Here is a 26,503-nt window from a genome sequence, read left to right on the forward strand (position 1 = left end):
TTTTATTACAGATCATTTTAAAAAACAGTAGGTAAGTATAATTATATAATTTACTGCATTTTTCCTTATGAAACTGACATTGATCCATTCAAAATCATAAATAAATAGATAAATTTTAAGAAAGTTGAATGATTTTGTAATTTTGACACTTTTGTGTAATCAAATTGTCAATTTTGAAGTAGTCTATTATAAACCGACATATTTAGTGAGCCTTACACCGTTTTGGCTATTTTGAGGAGACTCTTTTGACTGGATGTTCCAAACGGATGCGGTCGTTTTTGTTCAGGACATTTTGACTGGGTACTTAGTGAAAATGGAAAAATGCGAATTTTTCGCGTAATTTAAATGGAAAGACAATAAAAATTTCATTAAAATCATGTAATTAAATTACTCAAAGGTGTGCATTTAAACAATGTGGAAAAAAAATGTTTGGTTTTAAAACTTGACGGCCACTCAAAATCTAATTACTAGTTTAATATAAGAGATAAAAATTTTTAAAATCGTGCTTAGAGTTTACATAAATAACTTAATTGGATGCACTAAACAAAAAAATTTTAAGGCTATTTTATTGGTTCAAGTATCAAGTCACTAAATTTAAAAAAATAATATCTCTCACAATATAATCGATAAAACAAAAAAAGCACGTGCACAAACGTGAGCCAATAATAGACAAATTGATGATTTAATAAAAAGTTAAAAAAGTTTGTTGGGTGGTTCTACTTAACGTTAATTAAATATTTCATATAGAATAACTCACGCACTATATGAGAAAAAAAATAAAAAAGTATAAAGAATTGCGCACTAGCTATGCAACAAGAGATTTAACTACAAAATTTTTTTTTAAACCCACCCAGTCAGATTTTGCATACAAACTTTAAAATTAAATAGCGCGCTGAATATAGGTGAAAAAGCAAAACAAAATCATGCACTAACGTACACTACCAACGCACAAGTGTTTACAATTTAAATTTAAGGAAAAACACATGTTTAGTGACACAAGTATCCAGCATTTAGCTGGGTCACCCAAATTGAAATGCGAATAACCCCCTTAATGTGCGTGCACAAACGAAAAAAACGCGTGCACAAACGTGCACTAACGATGCACAAACGAATGCACTCGAAAAAAGTTGAAATTTCAACATTGGGTGACCCAACGTTTAGCTGGAACACCCAATTTGAAATTGGAATTTTTCGGTTATTATAGGTGCACAAACAAAAAAAAATCGTGCACAAACGTGCACTAACGATGCACAAACAAATGCACGCAAAAAAAGTTGGAGTTTTAACATTGGGTGTTCCAGGTAAATGGACCTCTAGCACGATAGGTCCCTACATGATAGGTTTTTTACCGAATGGACCTGACAAAAAAATGGCAACACTCATTTTTAATGTGTGACGTCATGCTATGCTGTCAAAGTGTTGCTTTCAACTCAGTCGCTATACGCCTGTTATTTCGTAATAATTACAGTTGCATAGTTATTCAATTATATTCCATTATTATTAACTAACTAACAATGGATATAAAGCGCGAACCAAGCGAGGAATAATCCGATTCAGAAGGACAACGCTTTTATGATGTCCCAATTGAATGTTCAAACTTTCCTGACGACAATATTGATCTAAAACAAGAGAATTTCGACGATGCTGATTGCAGTTTTGAGGTTAGTTTTTGATAGAAGCCGATAAATTAATGTTTATATAATAAGTTTGATAAGGAAATCTTAAAAAATGTGATTGTCATTATTAGCTGCAGTGTTAATTCCAGGCAATAAACATACTTGTATAACAGTGGGTACTACTTAATATCAACAATTATTGAGTTTCATATGATTGAATTATTAATACAAATGCACGACCAAGTTGATGAAGTCGACTTTAAAATTTAAAATGGGATTGTAAATTCTACATAACTGTGTGTGTGTCTCTCTCTTCGTGAGCACATTTAAATTCCGTTGTCTTCTGAGCGACCAACACAAACATGGACCCTCCAAACTATCCCGCCTCGTACCACACTTTGTCTTAATCGAGCGTATCACGAGACCCTACATTACGTTGGATGTGAAGCATCAGCAGTTGTCCACGCCCGGGTATGTCTCAGGAGCAGATACCCAAGTGGGCTTTGGCTGGGTTTACTGAAAGACGCAATTTAATAATAAAAAAAAGTACTATAGCAGAGAAGGGCACGGAGACTTGACAGAAAAGAATAGATTTAATGATATAAATAAGATACAAAGTTAAAACATTACAGACAAAGAAACTATGTGAAGAGATCTTCATGTCCGCAATAAGACGCTGCAATTTTTTTAAATGCAATATAAGTGGACATTGTGGCGACCATTTCGGTCGGCCCGATGGGCCCAACAGCTAATTCAACCAACTTTAAGCATATCTTCTCTCCCTGAGCTTCTCTTCTGAGCGTTCTCATCTGTCCATTCTGTCCACAGTAAGTTCATTCACTTGATTGCTCCAGTGCGCCGACCCTGTCCTCTCCTTTGCCTTCTCTGGAGCCTACCCAAAACCACCAGCATCCAGGTTATGCGGTCCGCACCGAACAGTATGTCCATATAACCTGAAGATGGCTCAGACATATTGTGGAGAGCTGTTAGTTTATCTGTAGTGTTTGGATAATCGACTGCTTCATCCTGTGCTCCGTCCAAGAAACATGAAGCGTTCACCGCCTATACTACATCTCACTACCGCATCTCCCTTGCCCTCAGGGTCCATGATTCGACAACGTACATAAATTTGGAGGACACCAATATTCGCAAAAGCATAACTGTTTTTAACATTTTATAAATCAGCGCATCAATTCATACACAAAGCTGGTATCGACAGCTATCTAGGGTACCTAGTTTATCATGTTTTTATATTGAAGTAGGTATTATAATTGTTACACAAAGCATGCCGTCTAAAAGTGTTAAAAATTGTCAATATCGCTCTAAAAGTTAACACAGCCAAAAGAATTGCTGTTAAAACATAGCACTTCTTGACAGTTCAGACGAATAACTTCTTGTAACAATTAACCGTCTCATTACATACATATGATAAACTACCCTCGAATTGGCGCAAAATTCATGTCTTGCGTGAATTTTATATCATTTATTATATTATTACATTAATAATTATATTATTTGCAGAAGCTTGAAAACGATCTGATCAATTTAAAGTCTGAGAATGATAATGAGGCAGTCGTCATCAAAGAAGAATTTGTTGACAACGCAATTAGCCTAATTAATAACGAGAATCCTCGACCAGGCTGCTCTTATTCAAAATACAGGCCAGATCACGTACGTTCAATTATAAAGTTTATTTTTAAGCTCGACAGAACTTTAAATAGTAAAAGTAACACACCATAACTTACTCTATTTAATCATTTTTACACATTTTTATTACTTTTAAACAATTAATTGTTAAACCAAATAGTACCTATCTAACCGATATTAGCGAACAAAATCACGTTTTATTTATTTTAATATAATTGAATTGATAATACCAACTCTATGCTTTTTACAGATCTCTACTCAGCAGTATTTCACAGTGCGTTACAGTAAACCACTGGACATCGTGAGAAAAGATACAGTTGACAATTACCTGGTCAACAATAAAATAGCACATGCAACCAATTACGTCAGAGATATGACAAAACACCATTCAGAGATAACAATAGATGAACAAAACATCAAAAAGGAAGTTGAGAAATTATACGTGCAAAAGGAAGTTCGAATTTTGTTGAGAAGAGTTACATATTTTCCGCGTAACTTTATTTGCAATGATTGTTGTGAAGTGTTTGGATCTGTAAATCATCTAAATAGTCACTTCATTTCGTGCATGAAGTCTAAGCAGATTGAATTATATGATACGCATACTGGCGAAAAACACAGTGAATGCAATGATCGATCATATAAAATATCAAAGCGTGGTATTCAGAAGGTATATATTGGTGAAAAACTACATCAATGCGATGTATGTCTTAAAAGTTTTCAGCGAATTGATAATCTTAGAATACACAAGAAAACACATACTGGCGAAAAACCTCATCAGTGCGATGTGTGTTTTAAAAGATTTCTACAAACGAGTGATCTCAAAAAACATAAAATGACACACACTGGCGAAAAACCACATCACTGCGATGTGTGTTTTAAAAGATTTCTGCAAATTTGTAGTCTTAAAATACATAAAATGACACATACTGGCGAAAAACCACATCAATGCGATGTATGTTTTAAAATTTTTCAGCGAATTGATAGTCTTAGATCACACAAGATGACACATACTGGCGAGAAACCACATCAATGCGATGTGTGTTTTAAAAGATTTCTGCTTAATGGTAATCTCAAAAAACACAAAATGACACATAAAAATGAAAAGCCCCATCAATGCGATGTGTGTTTTAACTTTTTTCAGCGTAAAATTGACCTCAAAAACCATAAAATGACACATACTGGCGAAAAACTACATCAATGCGATGTGTGTTTTAAAAGATTTCTGCAAATTGGTAATCTCAAAAGACATAAAATGACACATACTAGTGACAAACCACATCAATGCGAGGTATGCATGTATAAATGTACGAAGCTCAGTTATCTTAAAAGGCATAAATTGAGACATTCGAGTGAAAAACCATAACAGTTCAGTTTGTTGTTACTCAAAGGGGTATATTGTTGTTTGCTATCAATTTGTTACATCGATCACAACTGAAATCAACCTAGCCAGCCTTACTTATAACATTTTTCATTTTTTATAGTAATCCTAATGCAGCTACTAGCAATGAAGATGTTTTAAAAGAGTATGTGGTATAATTTTTAATGTATATCCCTTTAAATTATATTTGTCACTAGTGTGTTATACTAGGATTTGTCGCAAAGTTAATGATATTATAAAATAAAATGAGTTAAAATTGTATTGAACAATGTAATATAGTTAAAATGAAATGCCAGCTAGTTTATCGATAGATCATGAATTATAGTACTTTTTAATCTCAAAGCGTCTCGGCTTTCGGTTAACTTAAATTTTCTGCAAGGAATGCCCCATCTCATTTCACTCTTAACTTTAATAAAATGCCATTTGTAACCTCGTTTGTAATATGAAAATATAATATTTGGGCGCCTTTATAAAGTGTATTTTACAAATAGAAATGAACAATGAATTAAAAACATTGCGTAGATTGTTAAAAAAGTTATTCAATTATACACAATTACGTACAACATTTAAATTTTTAAATGATAAAGAATAAATAAAAAAAATAATACAACGTTGAGATATATTCGATTGGTACAGTGAAATAGAGTTTAATTGGTTTTATATTGTATTTAGCTTTATTTTAAGTTGAAGGCTGCATTTTCAGCTTGGCTGGATCTGTTGTTTGTAAACTTGTCCCCATCCGAAAAGGGAACATCAAAATGGCGTAGAACTGTTATTTAAAGTTAAACCGGTAGACATCCATCCTGTATCGATTCTAATCTTTGAGTGTAATGTTTCGTGTGCGGAAATTGTGATTTGGTCCTGACCCCTTCCACATAACAGATTATTGCATCATCTACCAAAAGCGGGAAGAGTTCTTATTTGTTGATTTTTATAACGGTTATTGTTTGAAGCAAGGTTGACACTCATTAACAACAAGGATGTGTCGAATAATATTTATTATTTGTTAATTAATTGACGGTATTTATTTAAAGTTGCGTTAAAAGATGTAGACATGTAACATGAAATGTAACATGACAAGTGTTTATAATAATTTATTTTTCTGTTTTAATTGGTTTTCATTATAATACTTTCACTTAAATATAAGTTTAGTTAAAACTAATCCAAACGTATGCTATTAAAATGCAAAATAATCTGTTTCCTAAATGTTATTAATTAAATATGTGTGTGAATTTATAAAAAAAAGTGTCATGAAAAAAAAATGTGGTCCAAAGAGAAACAACTTCACTACTGTCATTAAGTTTAGTGGCCTGTTGTTTTAAAAAAATATATACTCAATATATACCTATCTAAAATTAATAAAAAATATATGATGCTATATTGCGATTTTCAATAAGAAACCATAAACCCTAGAACTAGATGAATAAGAGTAACAATGTTATAACTTGATTGTTATTTCTCATTTTTTAAAACGAAAAAAAGTAAAAATAAATCGGCACATTGTTCAATTCAAGTATGCTTACCACCACTTGGTAATCAGACGAATCGACCAATCAATTTAAGAGCAGGTCGGAGCTTTGTGGCGGAATTAAAGCTTGAACACAAGTCTGTTCGTACTCTAGGCCATGCTTCTATTGGTAGGGGGATGATGAGGATGATGAGGTAGGTAGATGGACTTCAATAAATCGAAGGTGGATGCGTGTTTGAGTAAATACAATTTAATCTCCCCAACAATATTAATTGATACAATAGTTACAGACGATATATTTAAATGATATTAAATTGACAAAGTTAAGTTAGACTGGCGTGTTTCTATGAGAAAAATTAACTGAATCGACGAGCAGAGATTTGACTGTAGTTTAACAAGATTTTACGACGTGTGATATCAGATTTGCCCCTCTCTGAGCTTTTATACAAATTTATAACAAAGAAGGTTCATCTGAGGTCAAGAGCGTTGACCGGTGACCACATGTCACTTGTTTACTGTGTGAGTTGCTTAGGTACAAGCAAATCTGATAGTTCAGCACGTTTCCGGATTGCTTTATATGGCAATGCAATGCTTAATCACGCATTCTTCGTTACAATGTTGCTAAGTAATTCTTATGAATAATAACATTTTATCAAGAAAGCAATGTGTTATTACGAAATTTGATAGCTGGCAAATTGCTCTTGGTTGCTTGACCTATGGCTTGCGCCAACTAAATTGTGTGAATCATGAAACACGCCTTTCTTACATAGTAACATACATTATTTGGTACTTAAATATATTATGATAAATCATATAATATGGTGAGATTCCATGCCAAACCCTACACTTCTTCCCGAAAAAAGCACTCTTTCTTCGATTTTCGGACATCATGATCACAAAGAAAATTCAACGCCATGGAGAAAATATCTCGTTTTTATTATTTGTAATGTTTCTTTATGGATTTGCAACTTTTTTTATGTCAGTTTTTGTTTTCAAGCCTTATGCAAACCGCAACCGTTTAATAATTACTTGGTAGGTAAACCTTGTAAATAAATGTTTATTACATATAGGTATTTATTTCTTCCGTCAATTTATTTATTAATTTCTGATTAAATAACTGATCTAGTAATTCCAACCTCCCGGATCTGATATTTATGGCTTATAAATACTTCTCTACTTACCCACACTCTTACGGTACATTACACAGTAGTTTAGCTTTGCTCTAGGAATATCATATCATTTTCAAAGTAGGTACTTTCACATTAATTCATAACTACTTTACTTACTAGTTTATCACCTTAATTCTCAGCCGCAGATTGAGTGGTGTAACTATTCAAACAGCGAATTATTATTGACCGTCGAGATCGAGCAAGTATAAATATTGATACGCATTTATATCAGATCTTGCATTGCGAGTGTTGGCGATATACCAAGGGAAAAAGCGCGAATTTGTGGTCACCCATATGGTCGGGTGAGACAGGGTGAAGTAGTACTTATCTCAGATCCCTACACCTTTTGCTCACAGGAATCTTCGTTACTTGCTAGTTTTATACGCCACATTACCCAACTTTACAGTTGTTATTATTCAATTCTTAAAATTTACCAGTCAGTCCATTCAGTAAGATGACTAATAATAAATAACAAAATATAGGTTCATGAATGAATGACTATGAATCATTACTAAGAAGTAAAACCTTTAACAATTAGGTATCTAGTTTCCCTTTCTATGGCTATATTCCCATCGTTCTTAATTGATTCTCATTCCATCTGAATACTAATCTACGTAAATTTAAATCAGTATATACCTGCCTTAAATTATCAGTAATATAAACGAATCACGGACAACCAAGTTATGAGGCAATCATATAAATGTATTGTGACATCACCGCGGTCGAACTCGGAAACCCCGGATGTAAGTCCAGCGCATTACTCACTACACTACGAGGGCCGCTGTAATCGTATACAATATCTGGTAACTATCAAATTGATGCAAGAAAAGTATTCGTCTTGATTTCGTTCTAAGGGAGAGGTGTGAATGAAAAAATCATATATTCTCGAGCGTAACCACAAGTTATTTTATTTATGCACAGTTTTTACATTTTTACAGGTATTTTATTTTTTACATAATATTATGTTATACATAAACATAAATAATTATAATAGGCAGAAAGAAAGGAATCTTACTAATATACACAATAGTGGGGTTTTACATTATATAAAACCACCTTACCACTTCGGAACATTATATGGCCAACAGGTGTTTGTTTACCCTTGTTCAGACGCCCCTGAGTAATTTTCTGCAGGTAGGTAAGTAATCACTATTTGCAAATGGTGGGACATTTTGAAGTTTTTTATATAACTATTGTTTGAAACACCCACGATGGCCGAGTGGCTTAAATGCCGGCCTATAGAGTCGAGGGTCCCAGGTTCGAATCCTGGGTCTGGCTAGTACACATATTGTTTTTCAATTTGTGTATGAGTCAGAGTATGGACCTAATAGGTTGAGCAAGTGGCTGACATCCATTTCTCGTAAAAACAAAAATCTGTCAATACAAACCTCCACTCTGTGGAGGCCCATATGATCCTATTAGGATCGGACATGGTCAAAAGAAGAAGAAAAGAAGAATTGTTTGAAACAATCACGACTATAAATAATGATGCATTGCTTTACGACTCTAGACATCACATATTTATGATGAGAAAAATACAAGTAAAACACAGAATATAATAATGGATATATGCCAGTAAAGAGGAGGAAAAAGCTACTAGAACAAATTTAAATAAAGCTAGGTGGTTGTTAGTAATTTTGAACAATCACAAATACCCATGCTTTGAGAAAAACATATATTGTGTCCTGACCGGGAATCGAACCCAGAACTCTTGGGTGGAAGGCAAGCGCGTTACGCACTGCAACACGAGAGCCGCCTATGGTAGATATTACAATTACACTACATATTATATTCATGGAAATGGACCACACTTCAATTTGCAAGGCACACTATTTTGCAGTAGGTATAATATAATAAATATGAATTTATTTTTCTTTTATATTTTATGTTTATAAAATATCATGTGCTATTAAAGGAATGACTCGATATCATCATCAAAGACTGGCGTCGATCCACTGGTTGATGGAAGGTTCACATAGCTTCTTCCACTCTTCTCAGTATCGATCATCGCTGTCTACCGAACATTATTAGTTCGTCAATCCAGCGGGTGTAAGAGTGTCTTTGAGGTCATTTAGTGACCTATGGAAATCACTACCGATATGACAGGATTTACCCATCAGTTGTTCACTCACCGAGCAACATGTCCAGCAAATTATTATTTAATCTGGTTGGCGACATCTCTATCACGCAATGTCACGGTATTTTGATATTTGTTTGATGTATGTCAATTACAAAATAGTGTAATAATCGGAATTAGATACAAGAATAAGTGATGGTCCTTACAATAGGCGAACACAGAGAGCATAATTAAAAATCAAACAATACATATAGTTCTGAAATATATAATAGAGAGGTATTACAAATCCATCAAAGTGAAGAACACTTTGGTATCTAATACTTTAAGACGTCCAGTTATATTGAGTAGTAGATTTTGGAGCAACTCAATTTAGTAAAAGAGGCAAGAAAACAAAACAGTTTTCGATCACTATAATGATTCATAGTTATGAAGAGTGATGCCACAAGACAAAAGTATCCTGAATTGGCTTTATCTGTTTGATTATGTAAAAGTGAAAAGACGTATGAATAAAAATATTGAATCTGCGTGTGTTAAATGTAATGCTTAACGATAATAACTTTAATCATTCTGAAAGACTATTGATTAATTTAAATATTATAATATGCTCAGAAATCGTACGCCATATTTCGAAAGATTTGAATTTAAAATGTTTAATTTAGAAGGAACTTTTTGCAAGTAAATTTGCAGGTGACATTATGCCTGACATGCACCTTTCCATGCCAAGTTGCGACAAACGTACATAACAAGTCTATGTTTTACAAGCATGCGTGAGCAGTGGTAGCATACGTTGGAACACTTTTAGAGTTACTATTAAAGCGATGTATTATCTCATTTCAGTACTTATGGTTAATTATTATTATTTACAAGAAGCGTCTCTCATATGTGACATTTTGTGTGATCTAATCGGGTTCGTGACTGTTTGCAAGTATAAGTGAAAATATCGGCTTTTCGTCTTAATGTGTTATTTCGTGTCTTTTCAAGTATTCTGCCCGAGCGCATTTATAAGAACATACATTGCATTTATATGGTTTTTCACCATTATGCGACATTTTGTGCACTTTCAGGATTTGTGAATGTCTGCATGTATAAGAACATACATTGCATTTATATGGTTTTTCACCGGTATGCGACATTTTGTGATTTTTAAGGTGGTGTGATCGTGAGCATGTATAACAACACACATCGCATTGATATGGTTTTTCACCATTATGCGACATTTTGTGCACTTTCAGGGTTTGTGAATGTCTGCATGTATAAGAACATACATTGCATTTATATGGTTTTTCACCAGTATGTGAGATGTTGTGTCTTTTCAGGTGGTCTGATCGTGAGCATGTATAAGAGCATACATTGCATTTATATGGTTTTTTACCAGTATGCGACATTTTGTGTCTTTTAAGGTTCTGTGAATGTTTGCATGTATAAGAACATACATTGCATTTATATGGTTTTTCACCAGTATGTGAGATGTTGTGTCTTTTCAGGTGGTCTGATCGTGAGCATGTATAAGAGCATACATTGCATTTATATGGTTTTTTACCAGTATGCGACATTTTGTGTCTTTTAAGGTTCTGTGAATGTTTGCATGTATAAGAACATACATTGCATTTATATGGTTTTTCACCAGTATGTGTCATTTTGAGTGATTTAAGGTGATGAGACTGTTTGCATGTATAAGAACATATATCGCACTTTAATAGTCTTTCGCTCATGTCTGTTTTCTTATATATTTTAACACTACGCAAATGGGAACGGCCATCCGTTTCACTATTTTCATTAGTATCATTGTGAATAGTTTTGTGACTTCTTAAAATACTAGAGGATTCTAAGACTGCATTACAGATACTGCATATAAAATTTCGCGGATAATGCTCTACTCTTCTCAACACCATTGCAGCCACCTTCGGAGTATTGGCTGCGGATACTTCCTCTTTTATATTTTTTTTATCTATAGTTATTTCTGAATAGTCTATCACCCCATCTTGGTTTCCATTACATGTGGGTTGTCGGCTACCATATGTATTGAGACACTCTGTGACACACCGCTGGGAAGAAATCTACAACGAGATAAAATCTATATTATATATATGTATAGACGGAATATAAAATATAATATTATGATTAAATTGTATGCAGCTAATTTTATATTGCTTGTATTATTTACATAGAACCTCCGCGTCTACAGTATGAACGCCAGCATCTGAGATAAACCGCAACCAAGTTATAGCCAATACAATATTATATTCACTCTCATACATAGTTCCATTATTTATTAAATGTATACATAGGTAATTTCTAACTAGCGAGTACCCGGCATGCGTTGCAATGCCACCCAAAGAAAGAAAGTGTTTGTATTTTAATTCTGTTTATTGAAGAAGCACGAAAATTCTACAAAATTATGAACAATTACTGGTATTACTAGGTTATTAGTACTATTACCACTAGTACTATTACTACTAAAACTAGACAAACCATATTTTGATATAATGTATATAATCATTAAGAATAGTCTGAAGGTAAAGGAACTTGATGGAATTTCAATTTAAATTCAAATGGATTTATGTGTTGTACCATAAGTCGTGTTTTGTGACCCAGGTTTCGCCTTTCGACATTTCCAGGCGCTGTGTATACTCACCAAAGGCAAACACACACTGTCAACGAACACTATTTATAATTCTGATTTATATAATAAATCAATACAAAAAAGTAGGTAAAAACTCAATTACATACCTATTAAGTCAAGGGTCACAATAAAAAAAATAGCAAACAATTTATGAAGAGTTCAAGTGTTGGTAAAAAATCCCCTATCGTATTAATAATAATACATTTGATAAGCAGGATATTATAATAAATAATTAAAATTTTATAATAGATCATTGGTGCTTATAAACAATAAAAATACTACACTCAAGAGGTGTAAAATGGTGCATTCTAGGAACAATGGTAACGTATTCGAAATTAATGGAGTTAACTAATGAGATATTACATAAATATGATATCACTCTTTAAAAGTTATTACTAATTGAAACAATTTATTAATTGCAGTTTCGCAGATTTAATAAATTATTTACATGCATGTTTCTAATTGCAGGTATTGCCAAAATAATACCCCGTTTACACTTGCATATTATATGTACTTCTGACAATACGTATTATCGCGGCCATAACAATAAAATGCACATGTCAACACGTATTATCATGCAAGTTGTAAGGTCGCAAGCATGAATCAAAAAAGTTCGGAAGCTTCTGAATTTTTACACGACAGTTGGTATTGTTCATATCTGCGCCTGCGCAGTAAAACGATAGTGGTGAAAATGCCGGAAATAAATGAACGCGCAGACTCATTTTGAGGTTAACCGATTTTCACGACCTGTCAAATAGTACTATAAAATGTTTTGTATACTCTTAAAAAGTAAGATTGGCGCGACAGCATTTTGACGTGTACCTAAACAGTTAGATATTGCAATAGTTTAAAATACACACTATTGCTGCAAGTAAATCCATGCACGTGTACTAAATGGCGCTATAACCCTCGAATACCTTGGTAAGTATATAATTCATAGCATTGGCTAGTATATAAATAGATTCGAGTTAAATTTGACATATTACACAAATCGTATAGTGCCATATCTGAGAAACAGATCGACCATTGTTATTAAGATGAATAATCACGTAAAAAACCAAGAAATGCATGCGTAGGTTATCGTCAAGTCACAACGCAAAACATTCGTTTGTTTTCAGCACACCAAACTTTGTCAGTCATGCTTATTTATTTTCATTGAGTTAAGAATACAATATTTTGCAGATGGTGGTGGTTAGTTTTTACAATTCAATTAAACCCTGCTTAAACCAAATCATAATAATAATAAAGGTATATACTTATTTGTTTTCATTGATTAAGGATACATATAACAGCTAGAGTCTGTATTCTATAAACTGGCGTACACGTCACACGGAAAGCATGATGCCATCGCGTTAAAATATTGCAAGTTTTCACTGGGAGGGAACGAGATGGATGCTGATGTCGACTGGGGTGGGATGAAATCCCACGTCAGCTTATAGGAGACATACTCTAGTGTTGGTTAGCTTTCTAAAATTCATTACATCCTCAAAAACCATACTATAATCGATAAAAAATTCTTCTTTTAAAAAATACCTATCTAAAATAAAAATAATGTATGGTTTAATGGCATAATTTTATATGTTTTATTGATAGACGAATATTTTCTACTATTATTTACTTTGGTTTGGATTAGGCAGGCTTTATTGAATTTTTAAAACTAACAAACCCTTTAAGACATCGTACCTTTAGTCGGTGAATGAAAACCAATATTTTTGACTGACGAAGTTTGGTGTACTCTATTTATGTCGTATCCCAACAGCCTACATCCACCCTTTGCTATATTTACCAGTATCAGCTTGATTCGAATATCGTACCGTCTTGAAAATTTCAAATACGGACTCATTCTATACAGAATTGTTGGATATAACCATTGTCATATTTATTGAAAAACTAACCTCAAATCCCTGACCGGCTTCATCAAAATGTTTGTTCGAAGAATCTATAGCGTCAGAGCTGCTTGATCGCTTTATCGAAACGTCATGCCAGACGGGACTTCGCGGCCGTCCTTCGATATTATATTCATTGTCTTCTGGTTCCTGCTTTATATCCATTTTTCGACATAAATTAAGTCGTATTATTCCGTACAGCGGGATAACGAGTCAAACATGTATGCCAGTTGCCATAGAACAGTGTTGCCCTCTTTCTCTTTTTGTCATCGAATTCTAGCTCTAGCAGTCATGCGGTCTCAGCTGGTCTTCCATACACAAGCCTGTTTTCGATCCGCTACGGCTGCTTAATAAATTAGGAAACTATCGAATTATTAAAACTACTTATTGTAACAATTACAATACCTAAGTAAAGTCTAAAGTTTATGACTGGGAAGAGAGGTGCTTTGGAAACATGGCACTTATTGTAACAATAGGTAAGTAAATAATTATAACTAAATTATTGTAATATTGTAACAATAAGTATTAATCATTCGGTACTTTCCCAACCTATTAGGTTGCCGTAGCGGACCGAAAGCAGCCTTGTGTATAGAATAGACCCGCAGAAATTAATAAAATTATAGTAAATGTACCTATTATGTAAATCCAGTGCAAAAGTGAAACCTGAACATTTTCTTTGCGAAATGAACCAGCACTGAAAATTTCTGAAAGAAAAATTCTCCGCCGTATATATCGTCGCTATAGGATTTGTTTCCCGAATATCCATTTTTGTCGAAATCAACATTTTAATGCAGTTCAATTTCTTTTATCGAACTCTACCGAAATCATTTATAAAAACAATATATTTTTATCTAGGAACAGAGATATTTTTTTGAAAAACCCGAATACGCCATGTTAAGTTGCAATTACTCCGTGTTGTTCTCCCGAATGTCCAACTATTCGTACCTGAATATCCAAGTTAATTTCGGTCGAAATAAATCTCGGCTGAGTTTTTATTTCCCGAATATGACTTTTAGCCAATCAAACCGCGCTTACGCCGTGCATCTCGCTCCCACATTCACGCTGTCCAGCTCTAAAACAATCACGCCCACTTTCATATTTTTCGGCCGTCCGGAGTGCTCTTTCAAATTTCGTCTTATTGATATTGTTTTTAAAGTTACTATTGTTTTAATAGTGAATTCATCAAATTTGAAGAGATCATTTATAGCCGATACATCACCAGTTCGCCCTGAACTTATAGTAAAGTTATGGAAGTGAGTATTTTAACCTAAATAACTGCATTTTGTTTTGATAAATGACACAAAATCCCAACGGTTATATGAATTCTACAGTATGACCCGGCAACTACTATGACGTAAAAAATAATTATTATTTCAAATTATTATTAATCAAACATTGTTTGTCTTTATTTTACTTTTAATCTAGGTATTTCTATGAAAATAAAGGCGATGCTATTATTTATTTTTGAATGCGCTGATAGTTAATTTAATTTAATATGTATGTTAGTAACTATTTATTTGGTGAATATTATATACTTAGGATATTGGTACCTACCTAATATTAGCAGCCAATGGTAATTAATTTATAGATGCTATTATTTTGTGTTGTCATTCCAATAGTAAATATATAATATTTATTTGGTGGTTTGTAATAAGTTTAATTGTTAATTATAGAAATATATAGATATAATAATATACAGATATATATACATAGATTTTTTTTTTTTGGAAAAAGTATTAATATAAAATTGTTAGCAAGTACGAGTAAGTACCATCATAAAATATTGGAGAAATCCGTGACGTCGGTTAGTAATTGATGTAGTAGATATCTACTTTTATTTAATAAACAAAAACCGATCGCCGATAGTCGCTTGATTTCGAAGAATACTGATGAGCAGGTATTAAAAGGCCAATAGTTAAAGTTTGTCGTCATAAGTATGTCACCTCGTAGCATAGTGGATAATTCATGGACTGGGTCGTAAACCCAGGAGATGCAGGACGATTCCTGCCGGGTGTCTTACTTTTTTCAAAAAGATTTTTTCTATTGGTTATAATATATTTACTCAGAAGTGATTTTCAAAATTATGTATGTTCAATAATTAGAGTGGTACATTCTTAAATCTTGTGAATTATTCGTTGAATAAAAAAAAAGATTATTAAAAACTATTTTATTACTTATTACGAAAAAAACCGAAAAAAGCGAATGCCGCATGTTATTATTACCTACGAACTTGGGTAATTACGATCATTAGGTATTTAAATAGTAAAAGTAATCATTAGCAATTATCGTGTAAATAAATATAACATTTGAGGTGCGTACTTTTTGACCACTCAGTAATCCGTGGGCCGTGCAGCAATACGCTACGGTCTTAAGTCCCGAACGTCCTTGTTTAGTCCCGAATATCCATTATTCTGAGAGATCGCTAAAAATTTCCCGAATATCCACAACGAGTACTTGTAAATAAAACGCATTTTCTGTGCATTTACTGATTTATATCAGTATATTATTCTTGGAATCTATTCTTAGATAATGTTGCAATCATACAGTGTAGAAAGAATGATTGATACATCTACTGATATTTCAATATACGACAATGAAATTTGTTTTTCGTCTCCTGAAAAATTGACATTTGGTCTATTCGGGAAACAAATCCTATAGCGACGATATGGAACGATCAGGGACGGCACCAATAAAATTGAAGGAGAAGATTTAATACTGAGCTCTACGGGCTGTTCGAAGATTGCAGCGCAGTTCAATCAGTTAGGATTGAGCGACTGCGATGGCTAGGTCATGTGCACCGTATGAATGACAATGAACCGGCAAAGAGAGTAGTGTCCAGCAATCCAATAGGGCGTTGAAGAAGAGGCAGGCTAAAGATTCGCTGGATGAATGGAGCTGCCAGTGACTGCCGTATTCTGGGGGTACTGAATTGAAAAGCGGCCACACTGGATAGGAACAGGTGGAGGGAGTTTTTGGAGAGGCCAAGACCCACATCGGGTTGTCGCGCCCCTCATGATGATGTACCTACTATATTTTTTGACAGTTAGATACTTGTTATGAGCTAGGTACCTACATATACATAGTTGAAACGAAATAAGTTTAATTTAATTTGAATATTGATAAAATGCATTTGTATTATAATAATTACTAAATAGGTAGGTACGCCAAAAGGATTGAATTTTCGATATTTCCGTCCCGTAAAATTGATGCAAAGTACCTACTATAATTTTTTTGGTAGGTAATTCAAGAAAATTTGGCAAGCCCTATTAAAAAAAAACCTATTGTCAATAGTGATGATAGGTCCCTACTAGAGATTTTCAACGCGTACAATATTTTTTTACGAATGGACCTGACAAAAAGATGGCAACACTGATATTAATTAGTGACGTGGGAAGTGCTGTCGTGTTTTCCAGTTAATTCAGACCATTGCCGAAAGGATTATCTGTATAATGATATTAATCTAAAGATGGCGGTTTACAGTTGCTATACGCCGTGTTATTTCGTAATAATGACAGTTGGATAGTTATTCGATAATATTTGATTATTATTAACTAACTAACGATGGATATAAAGCGCGAACCAAGCGAAGATAAATCCGATTCAGAAGTACAACGCTTTTATGATGTGCCAATTGAATGTTTAAACTTTCCTGACGTCAATATTGATCTAAAACAAGAGAATTTCGACGATGCTGATTGCAGTTTTGAGGTTAGTTTTTGACAGAAGCTGATAAATTAATGTTTATATAATACGTTTATATAAGGAAATCTTAAAAAATGTGATTGTTGTTCTTAGCTATAATGTTAATTCCAGGCCATAACACACTTGTATAACAGTACTACTTATTATCAACAATTATTGAGTTTCGTATGATTGAATTATTAAGGGGGGACATGCTCGTCGAAGGTCAAAATTGAGTTTTTATTGTATTTTCAAACCATGATCCTGGACACTCCTTAAACGTTGTAGACAATCTATTTATATAATTTTGAAGCCTTATTATCCTTTATAGTTATTTTAAACATTTGATGACTGCATAAAGTATTTTTGTTACATAAAATAGTATTCTTTTAAACCTCTCGCTCTAATGTTTTAGAATATAGTCATATTTCGGTACATAACTGTGCAGTGGTGTTAAATTTTTTTACATTTATTAATTTTTAAACGCATTTATAAAACCATTAGCATAATTTATTACGAGATAATTTTTGTAAAATATTAACGATAAAAAATTATATTGATAATCTCTGTGATCCCAAATTTGACAAGAATTAGGCATTTTATTATTCAAAAAATCGGCAAGATTTATACATTTGAAGATGATTCTAATGATACTTATTATAAGCTTTGTCTTTGACCATTCAAGTGTGATAAACATCTTATGAATAATGATTGCTTTATAATAATTATTGACCTAAGAATAAGGTAGTGTTTTTTTGAAATACGCCAATTATTTTGTCATTCCCCAGTGGTTAAGCTACAACATACGGCCGTAGCCATAAATTGACAAACTATAATTGAAGTAGGGAGTAAAATGATATTGACGCGCGTGTTTGAACATGTACCGTTTAAAAAAAAATAAAAAAAAATTCGGTTAGGTACATGTTCAAACACGCGCGTTAACATAATTTTACTCCTTATTTTAATTATAGTTTGTCAATTTATGGCTACGGCCGTGTGTTGTAGCTTAACTACTTGGGAATGACAAAAGAAATGGCGTATTTCAAAAAAACACTACCTTATTCTTAGGTCAATAATTATTATAAAGCAATCATTATTCATAAGATGTTTATCACACTTGAATGGTCAAAGACATAGCTTATAATAAATATCTTTAGAATCATCTTTAAATGTGTTAATCTTGCCGATTTTTTGAATAATAAAATGCCGAATTCTTGTCAAATTTGGGATCACAGAGATTATCAATATATTTTTTTATCGTGAATATTTTACAAAAATTATCTCGTAATAAATTATACTAATGGTTTTATAAATGCTTTTAAAAATTAATAAATGTAAAAAATTTTAACACCACTGCACAGTTATGTACCGAAATATGACTATATTCTAAAACATTAGAGCGAGAGGTTTAAAAGAATACTATTTTATGTAACAAAAATACTTTATGCAATCATCAAATGTCTAAAATAACTATAAAGGATAATAAGGCTTCAAAATTATATAAATATATTATCTAAAACGTTTAAGGAGTGTCCAGGATCATGGTTTGAAATTACAATAAAAACTCAATTTTGACCTTCGACGAGCATGTCCCCCCTTCCGTTGACCAAGTTGATGAAATCGACTTTAAAATTAAAAATGCGTTTGTAAATTCTACATATCTGTGTGTGTCTCTCTCTTTCTCTTGGTCGTTACCTCATGGCCGAAGATCGTGACCACATTTAAATTCCGTTGTCTTCTGAGCGACCAACACAAACATGGACCCTCCAAACTAACCACCCCGCACCACACTTTGTCTTAATCGAGCGTATCACCAGACCCTACGTTACGTTTGGATGTGAAGCATCAGCAGTTGTTCACGCCCGGGTATGTCTCAGGAGCAGATACCCAAGTGACCTTTGGCTGAGTTTACTGAAAGACGCAATTTTATAAAAAAAAAACTACCATGGGAGAGAAAGGCACGGAGACTTGACAGAAAAGAATAAATTTAATGATATAAATAAGATACAAAGTTAAAACATTACGGACAAAGAAACCATGTGAAGAGATCTTCACGTCCGCAATAAGACGCCGCATTTTTTTTAAATGCAATATAAGTGGCCTTTGTGGCGACCCGATTAGCCTAACAGCTGATTGAACCAACTTTAGCATATCTTCTCTGAGCTTCTCTTCTGAGCGACCAAGATTTTCTATCCCTCTCGGTCCTCTCGTATCTCAGCTGTGAATGCTGTCACAGTAAGCTCATTCACTCGATTGCTCCAGCGCGCCGACCCTGTCCTCTCCTTTGCCTTCTCTGGAGACTTCCCAAAACCACCAGCCTCCAGGTTATGCGGTCCGCACCGAACAGTATGTCCATATAACCTGAAGATGGCTCAGACATATTGTGAAGAGCTTTTAGTTTATCTGTAGTGGTTGGATAATCGACTGCTTCATCCTGTGCTCCGTCCAAGAAACATGAAGCGTTCAGCGCCATTACCACATCTCCCTTGCCCTCAGGGTCCATGATTCGACAATGTACAAAAATTTGGAGGACACCAATATTCGTAAAAGAATAACTGTTTTTAACATTTTATAAATCAGCGCATTAATACATACACAAAGCTGCTATCGGCAGATATCTAGGGTACCTAATATATAATCTTTTTATATTGAGGTAGGTATTATAATTGTTACACTAAGTAAACCGTCTAAAAATGTCAAAACTGTCAATCTCGCTCTAAGAGTTAACACGCCAAAAGAAGTTCTGTTAAAACATGACACTTTTTGACAGTTCGGAGATCAACTTATTGTAACAATTAACCGCCTCATTACATACATATGATAAACTACCCTTTAATTAGTGCAAAATTCATGTCTTGCGTGAATTTTATATTATATTATTACATTAATAATTATGTTATTCGCAGAAGCTTGAAAACGATCTGATCAATATAAAGTCTGAGAATGATAATGAGGCAGTCGTCATCAAAGAAGAATTTGTTGACAACGCAATCAGCCCAAATAATAATGAGAATTCTCGACCTGGCCGCTATAGTATAAAATACAGGCCAGATCATGTACGTTCAATTATAAAGTTTATTTTGAAACTAGATAGAACTTTAATAATAGTAAAAGCAGTGGCGCACCCAGGATTTAATATTGGGGGGCAAGGAGGAGAATGTAAATTAGTCCCATAGGTTCTTTATCTTCTTCACACAATTATTTTTACATATTTTCACAATACACGGCAATATATTTGTACAGTTTCTCCTAGTTTTTATTAAATTGGAGGCGACTGGCGGATTGGAAGTGACTAACATGCTGGACATGAGCACCTAGTATGCTAAAACATTACTCACATAATATCGGCTGTGCTACCCGCTTGTTCTAGAACAGTGTTTTCCATAGTGTGGTACGCGTACCCCCTGGGGTACGGGAAGAGTTGAGTGGGGGTACGCGCTGCACCGGACTATGGCTGCACCTGGTGCAACAAGAATTAATACAACATCCATGCAGAAGGTTTATCGCTTTCGGAAGAAGAGCAATTGTTGGAATTATTAGCTTCAGACGGATTCTTGCAAAATAAATTTATGGAATGTGCTTTAAAATCATTTAGGTTGCAAATTCAACATGTGTATCCAGTTTTAACAGAGAAATTCCTGAAATACATCATGCCTTTTCCAACTTCATATCTATGTGAAGTTGCTTTTTCTGCATTCGTAGACATTAAGTCAAAAAAAAGGAACAGCCTTTATCGTAGATTTTTTGTTTTTTAATATTGAGGTTCCAAAATATTAGTTGAAAATGGACAAAAAAAAGTATTATTGCGTTTAATTTATACACAACCTACTCACCACAACACAGCCTAATATATCGTTTATCGGTATTTTGTCTATTGCACTCGGTGTACCTACACCATGGCCCCCACATCCTGAAACGGGCACTTAGGCTAGGATATTTGGCGGGCCCCCTATCCACCGCTTACATTAAAGGCAGTGTGAAACACTACATAAACATTTTCAAATTGTGTTTTAGTTCTAATTGAGTGTATTTATACAGTGAATTATTGGCGATTTTCAATACATCTACTTTAATAATGGAGTTGTAGAGTATCGATATATAATATTCAGAAAATATATTAGACAATTATATAATTAAATATGTTTATGGTCATGAAGTAAAATATCGCCGCAGGCGACTTTTTTTACTGTGAAAGCTAATTTATGATTTGTGTTTATCCCACTTATCTGGTCAACCCGACACGCTGGGTCCCCCACAGCCCGGGCCCCCAGGCTAGAGCCCTGTCAGCCCTCCCCAGCCATAACCTACACCACTCTGGAATTCGGGTAGACACCGAGATTTTTTTGATAATTCTATTAGGGATTGGGTTTCTAAAAAAACCCGACATTAGTGTTGTGTTTTTGTGTTAGAAATTAAAATCTAAGAAATTTTTCTAAAAGGGTGCTGGAGAATTACAAATCATTTTTTTGCCGTGTTATTTGTCTAAGCCCAATGTATAGTTCATTGTCTTTCAATTTCAATGTGTAAAATCATTCTGATGATTTTCTTATTTTGGGTGGTGCCAGCGCCCCTTGTCCCCCTCCCTGGGTGCGCCACTGAGTAAAAGTAACACACGTTAAATTTTAATCATTATTACACATTTTTTCAACGTTTTTATTAGGTCTTATTCCTTTTTGTCCGGTGGTTGTTTATCCAGTACAAATCTTGTAATCGATTTTTAACTATCTTTCCGACTAGCTAGACATTTGTAACTTTTAGAATACATCAGAACAAGATGCCAATGCATTCTTTTATTACTTTTAGCCATGTTTAAATAGAATTAATTTCATTTTCAGTTAATTCTGGTTTGTATAAAGAGTTATTTCAGAAGATATCCGTAATCCAATCCACTATTATCGATTGCTAGGGTCTGGCGTCCTAGCAATTAAATTATTAATGTATACGTGCGTTACTATGTAAATCAACATGAAATATCAAAATGACATTTCAGTATTATTTATACCAAATAATAATTATTTTGATCGTTTAAGCTAGTCAAGTTTATATGATTCAACAGAAAATTTAAAAAAGTATATAAAATTTTCTTTTTATCTTGTAATTATTTATTACTTTTAAACAATTAACTTTTGAACCAAATAGTAGATACCTATCTATCCGATATAAGGGGACACAATCATATTTTAATATAAATAAATTAATTATACCAACTCTATGCTTTTTATAGATCTCTACTCAGCAGTATTTCACAGTACGTTACAGTAAACCTGGACTGGCCATTGTGAGAAAAGATACAGTTGACAATAACCTGGTAAACAATAAAATAGCACAAGCAACCAATTACGTCAGAGATATGACGAAACACCATTCAGAGATAACAATAGATGAACAAAACATCAAAAAGGAAGTTCAGAAATTATACGTGCAAAAGGAAGTTCGAATTATGTTGAGAAGAGTTACATATTTTCCGCGTAACTTTATTTGCAATGATTGTTGTGGAGTGTTTGGTACGGTAAATCATCTAAATAGTCATTTCAATTCGTGCATGAAGTCTAAGCAGATTGACTCATATGACACACATACTGGCGAAAAACACAGTGAATGCAATGATCGATCATTTAAAATAACGAAGCGTGGTATTCAGAAGGTATATATTGGTGAAAAACTACATCAGTGCGATGTATGTTTTAAAAATTTTCAACGAATTGATAATCTTAGATCACACAAGAAAATACATACTGGCGAAAAACCACTTCAATGCGATGTGTGTTTTAAAAGATTTCTGCAAAATAGTCATCTCAAAACACACAAAATGACACATACTGGTGAAAAACTACATCAATGCGATGTGTGTTTTAAAAGATTTCTGCTTAATGGTAATCTCAAAACACACAAAATGACACATACTGGTGAAAAACCACATCAATGCGATGTGTGTTTTAAATTTTTTCAGCGAAATATTGACCTCAAAAACCATAAAATGACACACACTGGCGAAAAACCACATCAGTGCGATGTGTGTTTTAAAAGATTTTTGCAATTAAGTTATCTCAAAAAACATAAAATGACACATACTGGCGAAAAACCACATCAGTGCGATGTGTGTTTTAAAAGATTTTTGCAAATAGGTAATCTCAAAAAACATAAAATGACACATATTAGTGACAAACTACATAAATGCGACGTGTGTTTTAAATTTTTTCAGCGAAATATTGACCTCAAAAAACATAAAGTGATTCATACTGGCGAAAAACCACATCAATGCGATGTGTGTTTTAAAAGATTTTTGCAAATAAGTAATCTCAAAAAACATAAAATGACACATATTAGTGACAAACCACATCAATGCGAGGTATGCATGTATAAATGTACGAAGCTCAGTTATCTTAAAAGGCATAAATTGAGACATTCGAGTGGAAAACCATAACAGTTCGGTTTGTTGTTACATAAAAGGGTATATTGTTGTTTGCTATCAATTTGTTACATCGATCACAACTGAAAACAACTTAGCCATCCTTACAACATTTTACGATTTTTTTATAGTTATCCTAATGCATCCTAGTAGCAATGAAGATGTTTTAAAAGTGTATGTGGCAATATTTAAAATGAATATCCATTTAAATAATTTTAGTCGCTAAATTTTTCTGTTTTAATTGGTTTTCATTATAAAACTTTTACCTGAATATACGTTTGGTTAAAACTAATCGAAACAATCTGCCATTTAAATGCAAAAAAATCTGTTTCCTAATTATTATTAAATAATTATGTTTGTGAATTTATAAAAAAGTCAAAAATAGATATACAATGCTGTCCGAAGAGAAACTACTACACTACTGTCATTAAATCTTGTGGCCTGTTGTTTTTAAAAAGTATACTTCTAAATTAATAAAAAATGTATGATGCAAAATTGCGATTGTCGATAAGAAACCCTAAACCCTAGATGAATAACAGTAACAAGGTTATAACTTGATTGTTATTTCTCATTTTTGAGAAATTAAAATTAATGAAAATAGTAAAAAATAAATCGGAACCTTGTTCAATTCAAGTATGCCTACCACCACTTGGTAATCACACGAATCAACCAGTCAATATTAAGAGAAGGTCGGGGCTTTGTGGCGGAGTTGAAGTTTGAACACAAGGCTGTTCGGACTCTAGGCCATGCAACTTCGCGAGAAAAGCACTCTCCGATTATCAAACATCATGGGGTTGCACGCAGAGAAAATTCAACGCCATGGAAATGCCAAATATCACGTTTTTATTATTATTTGTAATGTTTCTTTATGTATTTGCAACTGGTTTTATGTCAGTTTTTGTTTTCAAACCTTTCCCAAACCCGCAACCGTTTAATAATTACCTAGTAGGTAAACCTTGTAAATAAATGTTTTAATACAGATATTTTTTTCCGTCATCTTAATTTCTGTATTAAATAACTGATCTAATAATTTCAACCTCTCGGGTCTGATATTTATGGCTAATAAATACTTCTCAACATACCCACATTCTAACAAGTAATTTAACTTTGCTCTCGGTATATCATAAATCATCTTCAAAGCAGGTACTTCTTCATTTTACAACTACTTTACTTACTAGTTTATCACCTTAATACTCAGCCACAGGTTAAGTGGTGTACCTATGGAAACAGCGAATTATTCTTGAGCGTCGAGATCGAGCAATTACTAATATTGATATGCCTTTATCTCAGATCTGGTATTGCGAGTGTTGGCGATGGACCAAAGGAAAAAGCGCGAACTTGTGCTTACCCATATGGTTGGGTGATACAGAGTGAAGTAGTACTTATCTCAGATCCCTACTCCTTTTGCTCATCAGGAATCTTAGTTACTTGCTAGTTTTATACGTCACATTACCCAACTTTACAGTTGGTATTATTCAATTCTTAAAGTTTACCAGTCAGTGCAATCAGTAAGATGACTAAAAACAAAATATTGGTTCCTCTGCTAATGAATAATTTCTTAGAAATAAAACCTTTAACAATTAGGTATCTAGTTTCCTTTTCTATGGCTATATTCCCATCGTTCTTAATTGATTCTCATTCCATCTAAAATCAGTACCTACCTGCCTTAAATTATCAGTAATATAAACGAGTCACGGTAACCAAGTTATGAGGAAATCACATTAATGTATTGTGACGTCACCGCGGTCGAACTCGGAAACCCGGATGAATGTCCAGCGCCATACGCACTACACTACGAGGGCCGCTGTAATCGTAGACATATGGAAACTAATAAATTGATGTAAGAAAAGTAGTAGTCGTGATTTCGTTCTAAGGGAGAGGTTTGAATGAAAAAATCATAAATTCCCGAGCGTAACCACAAGTTATTTTATTTATGCACATTTTTTACATTCAGACAAGTATTTTATTTTTTACATAATATGTTATACATAAACATAAATTATAATAGGCGGGAAGAAAGGGATCTTACTAATATACCAACAAAATAGTGGCGTTTTACATTATATAAAACCACCTTGCCACTTCGCAACATTATATGGCCAACAGGAGTTTTTCCACCCTATCAGACGCCTCTGAGTAATTTTCTGCAGGTAGGTTAATAATTACTATTAGAAAGTGGTGGGACAATTTGATGTTTTTTAAATAACCAGTGTTTGAAACAATCACAACTATATTGATGCATTGCTTTACAACTCTCGAAGTCGCATATTTATGATTAGAAAAATACAAGTAAAACATAAAATATAATAATTTAAACCAGTAAAGAGGAGGAAAAAGCTACTTGAACAAATTTAGATAAAGCACACATTTTTATAATGACTAATAAATCTGTAAATGACATGCTTGAACTATTTAAAAAATACGCTAATTTATCTATGGTAGATATTTTGTTTTTTTGAATTATTAATAACCGTGTCTTTGGTTTTTCGTACAAGGTGGTTGTTAGTAATTTTGAACAATCACAAACACCCAGGCTTTGAGAAAAACAC

General features: G+C 33.4%; 2 long non-coding RNA genes across 2 annotated transcripts; both read left to right on the forward strand.

Annotated features, from left to right (window-relative positions):
* The first annotated feature begins 1,405 nt into the window (after positions 1-1,405).
* On the forward strand, positions 1,406-6,109 carry LOC147076633 (uncharacterized). Its single transcript, XR_015069342.1, has 3 exons — positions 1,406-1,661; positions 3,138-3,287; positions 3,514-6,109. It is a non-coding gene; the product is annotated as an uncharacterized LOC147076633 (long non-coding RNA).
* An 11,126-nt stretch (positions 6,110-17,235) lies between these two features.
* Positions 17,236-24,445, forward strand: LOC147076634 (uncharacterized). The gene is made up of 3 exons (XR_015069671.1): positions 17,236-17,572; positions 20,452-20,601; positions 22,770-24,445. It is a non-coding gene; the product is annotated as an uncharacterized LOC147076634 (long non-coding RNA).
* Positions 24,446-26,503: the final 2,058 nt, after the last annotated feature.

This window comes from Rhyacophila brunnea, unplaced genomic scaffold (assembly GCF_057557595.1).
Source record: "Rhyacophila brunnea isolate RB1 unplaced genomic scaffold, BYU_Rbru_1.0 scaffold_13, whole genome shotgun sequence".
NCBI lineage: Eukaryota > Metazoa > Arthropoda > Insecta > Trichoptera > Rhyacophilidae > Rhyacophila > Rhyacophila brunnea.